Source organism: Myripristis murdjan, chromosome 13 (assembly GCF_902150065.1).
Source record: "Myripristis murdjan chromosome 13, fMyrMur1.1, whole genome shotgun sequence".
Lineage (NCBI taxonomy): Eukaryota > Metazoa > Chordata > Actinopteri > Holocentriformes > Holocentridae > Myripristis > Myripristis murdjan.
Window position 1 is genome coordinate 1,900,046 of NC_043992.1, and position 13,540 is coordinate 1,913,585.

The following is a 13,540-nucleotide window of genomic DNA, read 5'->3' on the forward strand; positions in this document are numbered from 1 at the left end:
CTGTCCGCCCGCGTGCCCGAGCCTGTAGCTCTGCCTCGATTCAGCAAAACAGAGCCCAGAGTGCATAAAAAGGCAGATGGAAAAAGCTTTCTTGACTGGATATGAGTGGTGGCTTCACAGTTTTTCTGGTGCCTGGTAGACTAAAACTTCTGCTCACTGGTGAGTTTGCAGACATTTATTGCATGCTTTCTCCAAATCTGTTCTTGCTGCCCATCTGTCTCACACCCAGACCATGTATCTGTAGACAGAATGGTTTTTTGGGTTTTTTTTTTTTTTTGTGTTTGTTTGTTTTGTCTTTCAGGAATGCATAAATGCATGAGAAGTAACATGTAAGGAAATAAGAAAAGGCAGCTCTGCTCTGAGTGAACTAATTTCTCGCTCTAATCATTGATTTGGAAAACAAGTTCTTGGGAGAAATGGCAATAAATAGGTTGTTAATTTTTGGGTCTTAATTTAGCAGTCCCTAAAGATGTTTATACCACCGTTTGCTGGTCCCAGAGAGAGAGAGAAAACAAAATAATTGTTTTGAAGTCCCTGAAATTAAGAAGTTTAATAACCCTTCGGTGTCTCAGCAGGCGAAGGCTCATACCACATGCTCCTCACTTTGGGGTTTGAGTCTGCCTGATTACACATTCCTGTCACCGCCCCTCTCTCCCTAATTTCCTTCCACTTTCTTCAGTACACCGTTAAATAAAGAATTTATTTTGTATAGCAGTTCAGCTTCAACACAATCAAAACAGGCTGTTCTCTGATCTTTTTTCCCCTCAAGGTGCCAATATTTTTCTAATGCTTGAGAGACAGAGAAAATAAAGCACTTGTTTTCAAGTCCCCGAGCAGGCTAAAGTTCCCAGCATGTACTCTTGACATGGCATTGTTTTGAATCTGTCTGATAACACTTTTTGCACATCATAAGTCATCTATTTTCCTCATATCCTTCCTGTCACAATTCATAGTGCAGAATTTGGAAGGAATGTCACAGAAAATAAATTTGATCGAGGTTGTTCTGTGGTCATATTTCTGATGTTAACAGTCCATGAAGGTGTTTGTTAGTCTAAGGCTGAGGCAAAGAGAGAGAGAGAGAGAAGAAAAAGAGAAAAGATGATAAAAAAAAAAAAAAATTGCTCCAAATGTTCCAAACTGAGCAGATGGAGAAACCTTGGACACGGTGCTGTCTCAAGTGGATAAAAATCATATCATGACCTTCTGATTTCACAAATTGGAATAACACTCTGCAAACAGTGTCTAAGGGAGCTTTCACACCTGCCGTGTTTAGTCTGGTTGAATGGAACCCTGATGCATTTTTGCATTTCCCCCCTTGGTTCAGTTCACTTGAGCAGGTGTGACACCAACAACAGCACACACAATCACACTAAAACAACTGATTGGGGAGGCGGCCTCGGCATGGTTACAAATGAACTTTGGAGCGGTTCATTCGTGGTGAGAATGTGAACCAAGCAAGATCCACCCAACCATAGGAAGAATTGTGTGTTTTGGGCTGAAGCAAGACCCGTGGCTGCACTGAGCATTATGGGCTTGTACTTAAACAACAGAGAGATGCAGCTGGGTAGTGTTAGCAACCAGCAGTTACTCACAGAATGAATCCAGTGTTGACATGGAGCAACAAGGACAAACACTGCCGTCTTGGTCTATAGCCCAAACCCTCACTGCCATGGTGACGACATGCCAAAGCTGCCACTGGCACTCCATGTCCATGTTGGATGTTACATTGGATAAATGAATTTATACGGTGCAGTCGAAGCATTTCCTCTCTCCACCCCATAGTCTCACATTTGGTCTCAAGTAAAACTCGTACTAGTATGATGAGATATTTCTTCTTGTTGGCTCTGACCAGCAGGACGTCGCATCGGTGCTAAAGCTCGCTTGGTAAGATTTAGATTCAAAAGATTCAGACTTTGACTTGAATGTTGAGATTTTTTCTGTTTGAAAAGGCAGATTTTTTCTACCAAGGGCCTACCAGCCTATTCTGATTCCCAGGGCATCAAATATGGCAACTTGGTCACACCCTTCTGCATCTAATACCAACGCAAAGGCCACCCTTTAGAGGCCAAAGGCATCCTTTGGCTTCAGTATGGTCGTGTTCAGCTGCAAGCAAATCAGATTTGTTTCTCAGATCAGATCTCTAAGACAGACTGTCCGCACTGTTATTAGCAAGTGATCAGATCGGATTTGTGTCTCCAGACGTCACCTACCTGTCTGCACCGGTTGTTGACGTAACGGCATAAGTGTCAGTAACAACATAACATATTTCAGTATTTGTTCACAGATTGTTGTTCTCTGTGTTGCCTCCATCCCTCTCTGCTAGTAGCACCATGGATTATATGTTTCTCCTCAGCCACTCTGATGCATTTCTGTCACTCTGGATTTGACTTCGTTTAACTGTGTGTTGTATTGCAAGTACCGTGATGGACAGTTTGAAATCCAATTTGAGCGACCAGAGCATCCAGACTGAGATGCATCTGATTGGAATCGCATTTCAAACCACCTCCAAATGCAGTTTTGATTTGCAAAAAATGCATTTAATGTGTTTTTTTTTTACTATCCAGCCTTTCAAAAATCAATCTGGAGGTCTTTCATGCATGAGCCCTGAGCTCGAGGTCCATTTCCAGTGAGTCCAGTTTCTGTTTTTTATGCCTAAACCCAAACTTTCCCTCGCCATAACCCAGTGGTTTTGTTGCCTGAACCTAGCCATGTAACACTGACACCTGATGAAAGTGAGAGAGCCCCATGAATCTGCTCCTGATGCTGAAGGGTCTGTGGCGTCAGTGTGAGACGTGAAAGCGACGTGCCACAGCGACGGTGTTTGACGACCTGCGTCTGAGAATGAGTTGACCATTCACCAAAATTCATCTGTGGTAGTGGTTCAAATGAGATTATCCTGTCCCTCTGGTAGATTTTTCACTTTTTTCACTTTTCAAACAAGGTTTTAAAAGAACATTATGTAAACATTGTATTTTATAGCATCACCACAGTGGGCAACATTGCCCTATTGATTATGATGCATTAGTGGGAGATTGATAGGGTTGCTGATAAATACCAGTGACTCAGTGATTGATTGCAGATGTTTGACTTTTAAAACCCACCTTCCTGTCTCTCTCTCTCTCTCTCTCTCTCTCTCACACACACACACACACACACACACACACACACACACTTATACACAAAGTAATTCCTACTACAGACATTAAAATACATAATGACCCAGAAAGACTCCAGATTAGATTAAACAAGATTGATTAAGACTAAGACTACATCTCTTCCATGTCATCCCTCATTCCTCTTTTCCATCATTTTTCCTCTTGTCACTCACCTTCTGTATACTGTCTAGTAATGCTGAAACATCATAGACAATAAACTTAGAAACAGAGGAGGAGAACTGCTTATTCTTTACTAATAATGCTGATTTTTGTGATTTTCATTGCTATTTTTTTTTTTTTTTTAATATTTATTAGCAGTCCCTGCAGGGACTGTTGTCATGTTTTTCTGTTCCCACAGAGACACAGAATGAAAGGAGTTTATAAAATCCCAAAATTAAGATGTCCTGTCATTCTCTAAAAAATAAATAAATTAATTAATAAATAATAATAATAATAATAATAATAATAATAATAATAATAATAATAATAACAGACTGTTCTCTGGTAATATATTTTTGAAAGTTAGCAATCAGTTGAGGTTTCAGTATCATAGTTGGTTTGTTTCTGAGAGGAAGAGACAGATAAAAAAAAAAAAAATGCTTTACCAAAAACTCATAATGCAGCATCAGGAAACAATCCTTCATCCTAAATCTCCTCTGTGTTTACAGTCAAGGTGGCAAAGAAGAAAAAGAAGTCCTGTCATCGCCAGTGAGTCGGCTTTCTCTGGACAGAAGACTCACTCACTCACTGTTAAAGGCCAGTTCCATCCAAATTCAACCTCATTCTCCCCTGTTGTCCAGCCAGAGTGATCAGTTTTGACTAAAGTGGAATCTAATGCTGCACTCTAGAGTGCCAACAATTTCCAGCTATGCTTTGTGCTAATCTGTGTGGTGCTTGCTGTTGTCTGACTGGTGGATGGACAGGAGCGATCACATGATCAGCAGCTGTCTCATACTAATGAGGGGTCCAGATTTACCCCATTTTTTAAATTCAGCAAATTACCATTCTTTTTCAGATTGACTCTGGTTGACTTCAAGTTCAACTCGAACTGGAGGTAATCTTTTTAGATAGATAGATAGATAGATAGGTATACTTTATTGATCCCAGACTGGGAAATTCACTTTGCTAGCAAAGGATTCACTGTGCTTATTTGTTTATTTAATTATTTGTTTATTCATTCATTCATTTCTTAGTTAATTTGTTTTTGTCAGTTGGTTTATTTGTACAGTTTAGATTTACAAGGACTATGCACATTAAAAAACATTTCTCTAAATTTGTCAGTGTAGCCATCTTTGCTAATGTTCAACTGCAGTGTCTGGGCAGAGGAAAGAACACCTTAAGGTACAAAATGCAAAGCAAATAAGCTTATCAGACAGACAGACAGACAGACAGACAGACAGACAAACCAACAAACAAACAATAAATAAAAAACCTAGTGCTATCAATTCTAAGACAAAATGTCTTGTACTGGACTGCATTATATTGATAGGTGATTCTAATTTATTGTCCTTCCTATTTATATACATGAGGGGGGACAGAATAGTGGAAACAGCCCTCAATAAAATGCGGTCCTCAATGCCAAACATAGAAGTGAATGAACACCTCTATTACTGTGACAAGAAGAGTGAACTGCAGGTCAAAGTGTTTGATTACACTTTGGTGACAATCAGTTGCTATGATTGGAAAGCATGGGAAAAGGAGGCGCAGGTCGAATTTGAGCAGAATTGTCCTTTAAGAACACAGTTTGTATTTTGCTCATGATTCATCGCTGTTTGCAGAAGATTTCCCGCCGCCAGCATCCAAACCCGACACCAGAATTTAATTTAGCCAAACAGGGCAAATCTACAGGGTCTTGATTAGTGGACTCTCTCACTCTGTTGCAGCACCAGTGTGATTTAGGCTGATAAGACGGGTGTATTTTTGCATAAATACACATAAATGACTCTTGCCCGGCGCAGCTTTATTTTCCCCATGACTAAACAGATTGAGAGGCTGTGGACACGTTGGCGACCCAGCAGGAAAGAGCTCATACTATCTGCTCCTGATGCCGGTGGTTACAGTGCATCATCTCTCTCCCACCGGCTGTCAAATAAAGGCTATTGTGTGCAGCAGTCATACCTAGACACAGCCGATTGTTCTCCGGTTTATTTTGCATGACTTTTAATGTTGATCATCGCTTAATGTGCTGCTGCCACTGTTTACCAATCCCTGAAAGAGAGACAGAAAATAATAGCACTGTCTCCAAGTCCCCAAGACTAAGGAGATTTGCGACGCCCCGCTATGAAGAAGAGCTGAGATTCTCAATGCCACACGGGAGGGACACCAGAACTCTCAGGGGGTGCGCAGATGGCACCAGAGAATATTTCTCTAGCGAATGAATACCAAGAGATCAGCTCATAAGGAAATGAGCACAAGAAAGAGGATAATTACATTTAGAGCCTTTCTCGTGTGACCTCATTATCACCCCACTCAAACTTTATAAGCTCCCATTAAAAGTGGTTTATCTCAAAAAGTGAAGCATTATTACCTCTGGTAGTTGAACCCCCAATTAAAATAAGGTTCACCTTTAGAGAAGGACTCTTTAGGGAAAGAATACAGGGAAGTACTGTTTCAGATATTTACCTCCTAATTATATTTGTAATTATATACTCTGCTTTGACTTAAAAACAAACAAAAAAAAAAAAAACACTATTTATTCCACTGTTATTATCTACCCATGGATGACTGCCTCTACTTTAGTCAGGAGAGCTGAATTTAAAACAAATACAGCACTTTTTGTAAAGAAAACCATAAAAGTAGTAAGGGGGATTAAAAAAGATCGAAATGGAATCAAGACAAAGTGAAATCATGGATGAACTTCTTGTGTCTTGGACAAATTGTGTGTAATCTCATCTCAGTGTGTCCATTATTTTTTGTCAGTTTGTAATTTAGTATGTTTTAAGGTTGTGTGACATAAAAAGGAAGAACTGCTACACATCCTCTCCTCATCTTCTCATCAAATATCAAATCAAAAAATGGCAATACCTCAGCAGTATATGTCTTATCCAGGATTATGCACGGTGGAAAAATGGATTGGGACAATAAGTAGGTTAGTCTTGATCACCTCTCAGTTTGAACTCATCTAACTGAGATATATAACATCACAAGATGATGACTGTTTGAAGTTTAATCTGAAATGGACAGTAAATCCGTGTGTCAGTTATTTTATATTCCCACTGATGTATAAGTGAACCTTAATTTGCTTGTTAACCCAAAGTTAACAAGCTAAGACTCTGCAGTTTCAAAGGAGAGGCACCCCGCCTCATTATGGCGTGGTGAGGAAGGGGTTTTCATCTCTACCATTAGTAAACAAAGTGGTGAGCTCTCCCATCTGTCAAGTCCAAGTCAAGTGCAAATCAGAGACAAAGAAAAAAGATGTATTTTGAAATGTACCCAGCTTAGTGTGGACATACGATCTCAGTCTTGTTGTCACTCTGACCCTGCAGTGGTCCGTAAATGTTTCCCCAAATCACAAATGATCCATGTTTGAAAGATGACTGCAGCACACAAACTTCTCCTTGAAACATGAAGCAGGTTGTGCATACAGAAAAATAAAGGTACAAACTGGAACCAAAATGGTACTTCAGAGTGATGCTAGAAGAACCAGTTTTGGCTCCCCAAAGAATTTTAAGCTCTTTGTGGACCCAACTCATTCAGTAAAGAATCTTTTATTGTTTTTTGAAAAGGTTCTTTGTGATTTTTCAAAATAACTGGTTCTCTGAGCAGTTTAAATCAAATCATTGTGTGCAGGTTGAAAACCAACATGAACATGATGGCCGGTTCTCCATGTTCCTTCTTCCTTCATTGGGTTCCAGACGAGGTATTAAAAATGTCAGCTGTGACGCTGTGGCATTTCTCACTGTTTTCTGATGGTTTCTAGAGCAAGACATTAATCCATTCACTAAGAACATAATCTGCACATAAATCCAGCAAATATCCACCAAATAACTCCAATAAACATGAAGAACCTTTAGCACTTTAAAGAATCAGAGTCTGTGAAGAAGCAGCCCGTAAATAAAGAGGTTCTTAATTTGGTGTTGGTTCTTTGCAGAATCAGAGAGCATTTTGAAGAACCAGTTAAGAACCATTATTTTTTCAGAGAGCGGTGGAATAAAAGAAGAAAAAGGAGAAGAAACAACCTCAGCAGGATCACTGTGAATTCTGTTTCCTTAAACCAGCAATAAAACACTTTGATTTGTCTCTCAGCAGCCGTTAAACCTTGGATTTTGTATCCCTGTGGAAGACCTCATAACACACACACACACACACACACACACACACACACACACACACAGGACAAATAGTAGATAGCTCAGTGCAGCTTAAGTTCATCCATTTTGAAAAACGTGATATTATTTCCCGTTACCCCCTACAAATTGAGGGGACTGAGGCAGCTGTTTTTGAGAATGCTAACTGGCTGAAATGTGACCTCAGTGCAGGAGGCTAACAGTTAGCGCTCAGAGCACAGCGCCCCTGCACGGGTCGGGTCAGGCAGCCGAGCATGCTCAGCTGATGTATGTGTGAACCTCCTCAGCTCGTCTCTCATTGGCTCTCAGAGTTTGCGAGCTAACAGTAGCGAACGTTTACCACCCAGTTTTGGGAGTGGAAGTCTTGTTATATGCTACTTCTTATATGATACCAGTTTAGTTATTTACAGGACCACTAGAGGGTGAAAATGTAACTATAGGTTGTAATAAGCTGCTGTACAAACACCATATGGGGTCGTTTTTTTGCCCATAGACGGTCTCCTTTGGCTGGCTCAATGTATTACAACTACAGCAGCACTTTGACACACAACTATAAAATTGCCCTTAACTTCTGCGTTTTTTTTGTTTGTTTGTTTGTTTGTTTGTTTGTTTTGTAATTTAGGGTCAGGGTGACAGCTTTAATCCAAATAAACTTTCTGGATCTGTCTTATTCTATGATTTATCCTTTCATTTCATATAAAACCAGCCTCTAGTCCATCTTTATGGACTAGAGACTTATGGTGGTTGCCATGGCGGCGCGCATAGACGCAGCGGCTACAGCTCTCCACTCTCGGTGCCGTATCATATGTTTTTGTATGTGTGAACGGTTGTGTTTTTAGCTTAAAACACCACCTTATGTTGGGCAATGTACGCGTACAGTCGTCAGCACCTTTTGAGCTTGGGATTGTGCTGCGAGGTACCAATTTCACCAGACTTTCATCGCTACCAGGACATTCCGGAGGACGCCGTTAGAACACCGGGGTCTCCGTGGATAGTTCTTCCCAGCGACAAGTCCAGGAGGAAACGTAAACAAGCAAAGGAAACAACAGTTATCAGGACCTTTTGAGCTTGGGATTGCGCTGCGGGATGCCAATTTCACCGGACTTTCATCGCTGCCAGGACATTCCGGAGGACGCCGAGGCTGCAGGGCCGGTGCGTTGACACGGCTGAAAGGACAGCCCTTTGGGCCGCCGCCTCCCAGCTTTTTCCAGCGCCAGGTCCATGGCGAACACGGGATGACGAACTGTGCTTGCACATCCAACAAGTGTTTCCGTGACTGTTGCATTTTTTCTGATATCAGAGACATGGCTGCAGCCATCTATTACTGGACTTGGCTATTCAACTAGCAAGATGCACAATGCTTTCTATTCTCCCCTGCACTGAAAGGACTGAGCCCTAATTTCGTTGCATTATTATACGTATATGATTGTGCAATGACAATAAAATCTATCTATCTATCTATCTATCTATCTTTTTCTTTAAAAATTACCAACCCTAGATGTCCATTATTTCAAACCCCGGAGATGTTAAACATGTTACTGATGTTTGGCATCAGTAATCTCCAGATATGCACTTTTGTATTTCAATGTTTTAACAGTTTCCTTTCAGTGTCTTTATAACGAGCTCCCAGATCCACCACTTATCACAGCCGATGCGTCCATCTTCTACATAGTCTAGTTCTACAGACTGTGCAGTCACTCCTCACTTCAGAGCTCCTGACTGACTACTTTTCCTTTGTGTTTTATTGTTGTGTGGGAAAATGGATTTTTCTTATTAGATAACTTAGATATTTTAAAATGCATATACAGCTGTATTTAATTTCAGTTTTAAGTTGCTTTTTCTTTTTTTTTACAAGCCCTCTGTTTTTTTTCATTGCATTTTTTGTGTTATTGTATATCTCTTCTTTTTTTTTTATTTTATCATATGCACAAAAGAACCAAGAACTAACAAAGTGACACCAACTCCCATAAAAATGATCTGTGACCTGAAAGCAGAGCTCATTTTGCATTCAATGTGCCTTACACCCCCTGACTGCTATTGTTGAGTCTTTATTGGGAATATATTTCAAGAAACATTTTATTTTCACAAAATGCCTGTATAGCACTTCGGAACAAAACCCTTCAAGTAGTCCTTTGTGCCTGCGTCATGTCTGCCAGAGCGGTGCCAGGTGAAGAAAAGAGAGCCAGGCAGGATGTGGTACAACAGAACAGCGTCTTACCCAACACTACCATTTCTTGGCATTCCGTTCAGGAAAGCTCTTTATCCTCTTTTCAGCGGTGGGCTGGAGTGCTTTAGACGTTGCTCTATTTTAGTGAAAGCAGACAGTTAAAGTGTTGGAAGTGCAGCCAAACATCTCGCAGCTGTCACTTCGCTGCACAGATGATGGCCTTGTTTTTCGGTTCCCACATGGTTTGCAGAAAGCTGACACATGCTCGTCTCTTTCCTCTCCGCTCTTCTCTTGTCCTTCCGCCGTCTCCTGGTGTCTCCCGTCCTCTCCTTGCTCCCTCTCTTATGTCGCCTCAACTCCTCTTGGCATTTTTCTTAAAGGTGCTGCGTTTAAACAATATCATTGTCTAATTATTTTTAATACCTTAGTGTAATTAAGAACAAGGTGGAGACAACTGTCAGCCTCTATCTCACACCGAGTGGCATTTCTCAAAGTTAGACCCTCATTTCCCATAATCCTTTAAGTCTGCCTTCTCCCCACCCCATCTCTGAAGAGGATAAACATGTTGGAGAGGATTTTTCCTTCAGTTTTTCACTCCTTCCACTGTCTGCCAAACCTCAGTTACTGATTAGAGTGTGGATACCCAGGCTGGGTTCAGACAGAAAAATTAGAAATTATGTTTGGGTTCCGGTCGGGTTCAGTCACACAGGCGCTGTTTTAGCGAAACACCAGTGTCAAATAAATACAAATGATGAACCTGCTGGCTGTTCTGGGAAACTTCCTCTACAGTGCTATCGTTTACCTGGTGACGCTGAAGGCAACATGTAGGCTATTTCAGGCGGTAAATGTACCCTAGCGATGGAGGACAAACATGGGTTGGGCTCAGACACAATAAAAAAAGAATGTCTGTCGGGTTCAGGTCGGGCTCGGTTACTACACTGCAAAAACTCAAAATCTTACGAAGATTATTTGTCTTATTTCAAGTCAAAAATGTCTTATTTCTAGTCAAAATATCTCATTACACTTAAAATAAGACATGATCACCTCAGAAGTAACTTGTTTTTAGACAACTGTCTCTTGTTTCAAGTGAAAATTTGCTTGAAACAAGTGAAAATTTGCTTGTTTCATTGGCAAAATTTGTTTCTTGTTTCTAGCTAATTTTCACTTATTTCAAGTGAATTTTCACTTTTTCCACTGGCAAATTTTGCCAATGAAACAAGCAAATTTTCTAAAAATTGTCTAAAAACAATTTACTTCTGAGGTGATCATGTCTTATTTTAAGTGTAATGAGATATTTTGACTTGAAATAAGACATTTTTGACTTGAAATAAGACAAATAATCTTGGTAAGATTTTGTGTTTTTGCAGTGTATGCTCCTGTCTCGGGTCGGGTTTGGACAAAAATATGTGACTGACTGAGATTGCTCTGCGGAAGCAAACACTGCAGGAGCAAAAAGTGTTCAGTTCACTAAAGTATTTACGTAAATCAAGATTTCATGCACCAACAACAACACCCCCAATATCCTCTTGCACCCTGCACTGCCAGCACAAGACCAGTGAATGTAAAACTGACTAAGCTGAAAACATGAAAAAAGAAGATTCACCTTCTTACGGTACCTTCAGATGGAGGACTGAGGGCAGAGACGGAGGACGAGAGCAGCGAGGCACATGTGGCATTGTCCTGGCTCCATGTTGTTGGGACGAGTGAAAATCTGATACTTGTTGCAGCTTGGGCACGAGTGTTCACACTGGGCTCCCAGAAAGTGAACAATTGAACTTCAGAGTAAAATGGCTGGACAACGATGAGGATGCATTAGCTATCAGGTTGACTTCCTTCTCATCGTCTGTCTTGCTGCTGTGCTCCACTTGTTAGCTGTCTTAACAAAGCCAAGTCCGGTTGGTAGCTGAGGGCAGAGCTGAAGTGTTCCTGCAATCTCGGCTCTGCTGTGCTGATTTACACTGCAGACAGCTCCAAGTTTACTGGACAGAATGGCAAAGGATCTGCACTGCACTCTGTGTGCTCTGTGCTAAAAAATATTTTAAAATTTTCACACATAAAAAAACATCAAACGCAAAGTGTAGCGTAGTAGTGTAGTGTAGTTGCAAGAATGTGGCTTCACTGAATTAAAAGCAACACATGCATGTACAGTAAAAAAAAGGTTAGACGCAAGTGCTCAACATGAGTAAAATGAGAAAGAAATGAATTAAAAAAAAAAAAGAAAGATCACTGGTAGGGTCCTTTTGGAGATAGGAACTTGACTGTTAAAGAGAGTTATGGTATGTCTCAAATCGCGCACTTCCGTTAGTGCACTGTCTGTAAGTACACTTAGCTGACAGTACACTTACCGGCACAGTGCGTGAATTTTGACAGTGAAGGGTGTCTCAATTGGCACACTTCCTGTTGTGCACTTACCGGAAATGACGATCGCCACAGTCAGCATCAGGCGAGCCGACCGCGGCATCAGGCCGCTCACCTGTCAGATCCGGCAGACCTGACCAGGTGGGCGCGGTACCAGCTGGTGCCGCGGCCGGCTTTGGTTTTCAGTGGTAAAATTATCCAGGAGTAGACGTGTACACATCCTATCTTCAAAATAAAAGCATCACCACTGCTTCAAAGGTATTAGAGTTTTATTTTTGTAAACAGCTGGAAGTGACTGTACTTTGCACAACCGCTAGCTTGGGAGTTATCTGAAAACGTCGAAGCAATTTTCAAAACAGACGTTATTTGGACAAACTGACCACATATTTGGAATCTACGTAGTTACTTTCTCCCCTGAAAAAAAAAAAAAAACTTAATTAAGTGACATATTAACAGTTGTAAAACAAAAAGTAAACTCAGCTTTTTTAGGTAGCTCCTTCCGGTCAGTGGTGCCGTCAGGGTGAGAAGTGTCCATCGCTCCACACTCAACTTTTTGACCGTTTTGAGTGTACATCCGGGTATTTGCAGTGCACTGCATTTTGTTAGTATTTTCAGTGTGAACGCACTTATGCACTCAAAATACTACGTGTAAGTGCAGAAGTGCGCGATTTGAGACACAACATTAGTCTAAAATGTGAACATTATTGGTTTAGTGCTGGGTGTTAGCGCAGCTTGAAAAAAAAAAGGGAAAATTTGTCATCAGCTGTGGCTGAACTGTGGTGTAGCTTTCCCATTAATCCACATGACAGTTTTATTGAATTCAGAAATCATCGTTAATGAACAGAAAACTGGAGAGCTGGGATTCTGGAAACTTGCTTGGCAGAGACATTGCTGATGTTTCACATCACACACTGCTCGGATACTCATGAAATATGCATGTTTTTTTTTTTTTTTCTTTCAGTAAATATCTTCATTCTCACCAGGTGGTAAAAGTTGAATGTGTACTATCAGCTGCACCAACACCACAGAAATCTGCCCTGGTCCTGTCATTTCCTGCTCTGTGAAGAGCTGATTTATTCATTTCTTTAACAAACAGTGGCTTGCATAACACAATAAACAGTGCACACCAGCTGCTCATCCCACTGATGCCTGAAATGCTCCTGTGTGAAGGGCGCTGTGCAGGTTCACAATGCCTGAGATTTCATGGGATCTCCTGGTTCCTTTTTTTCCCCTTGTGTGTGAGTGTGTGTGTGTGTGTGTGTGTGTGTGTGTGTGTGTGTGTCATCTTTAATATGACTGAAAAGATCTCATATTTTCAGCGCGAAGGTAGTGTCTCAGAATAATTTCAGCCTCTTGAAGTTCAACAAAAGAAAACTTCTGATGGAGGATGACTCTCTAGGTGGCCTCATTTGTTGGCAATGATGTCTGCATCCAGCAAAAAGTAATAGCTGCTGTGTTGAAAGTCGACCTGACCCAAAGAGATGCTTTGCAGACGGTAACAGTCCTCTGTCCACGAAGGAACCGCTGCTTGGGTCATGGATGAAATATAATTCATCTGCAGGTGTTCACAATGT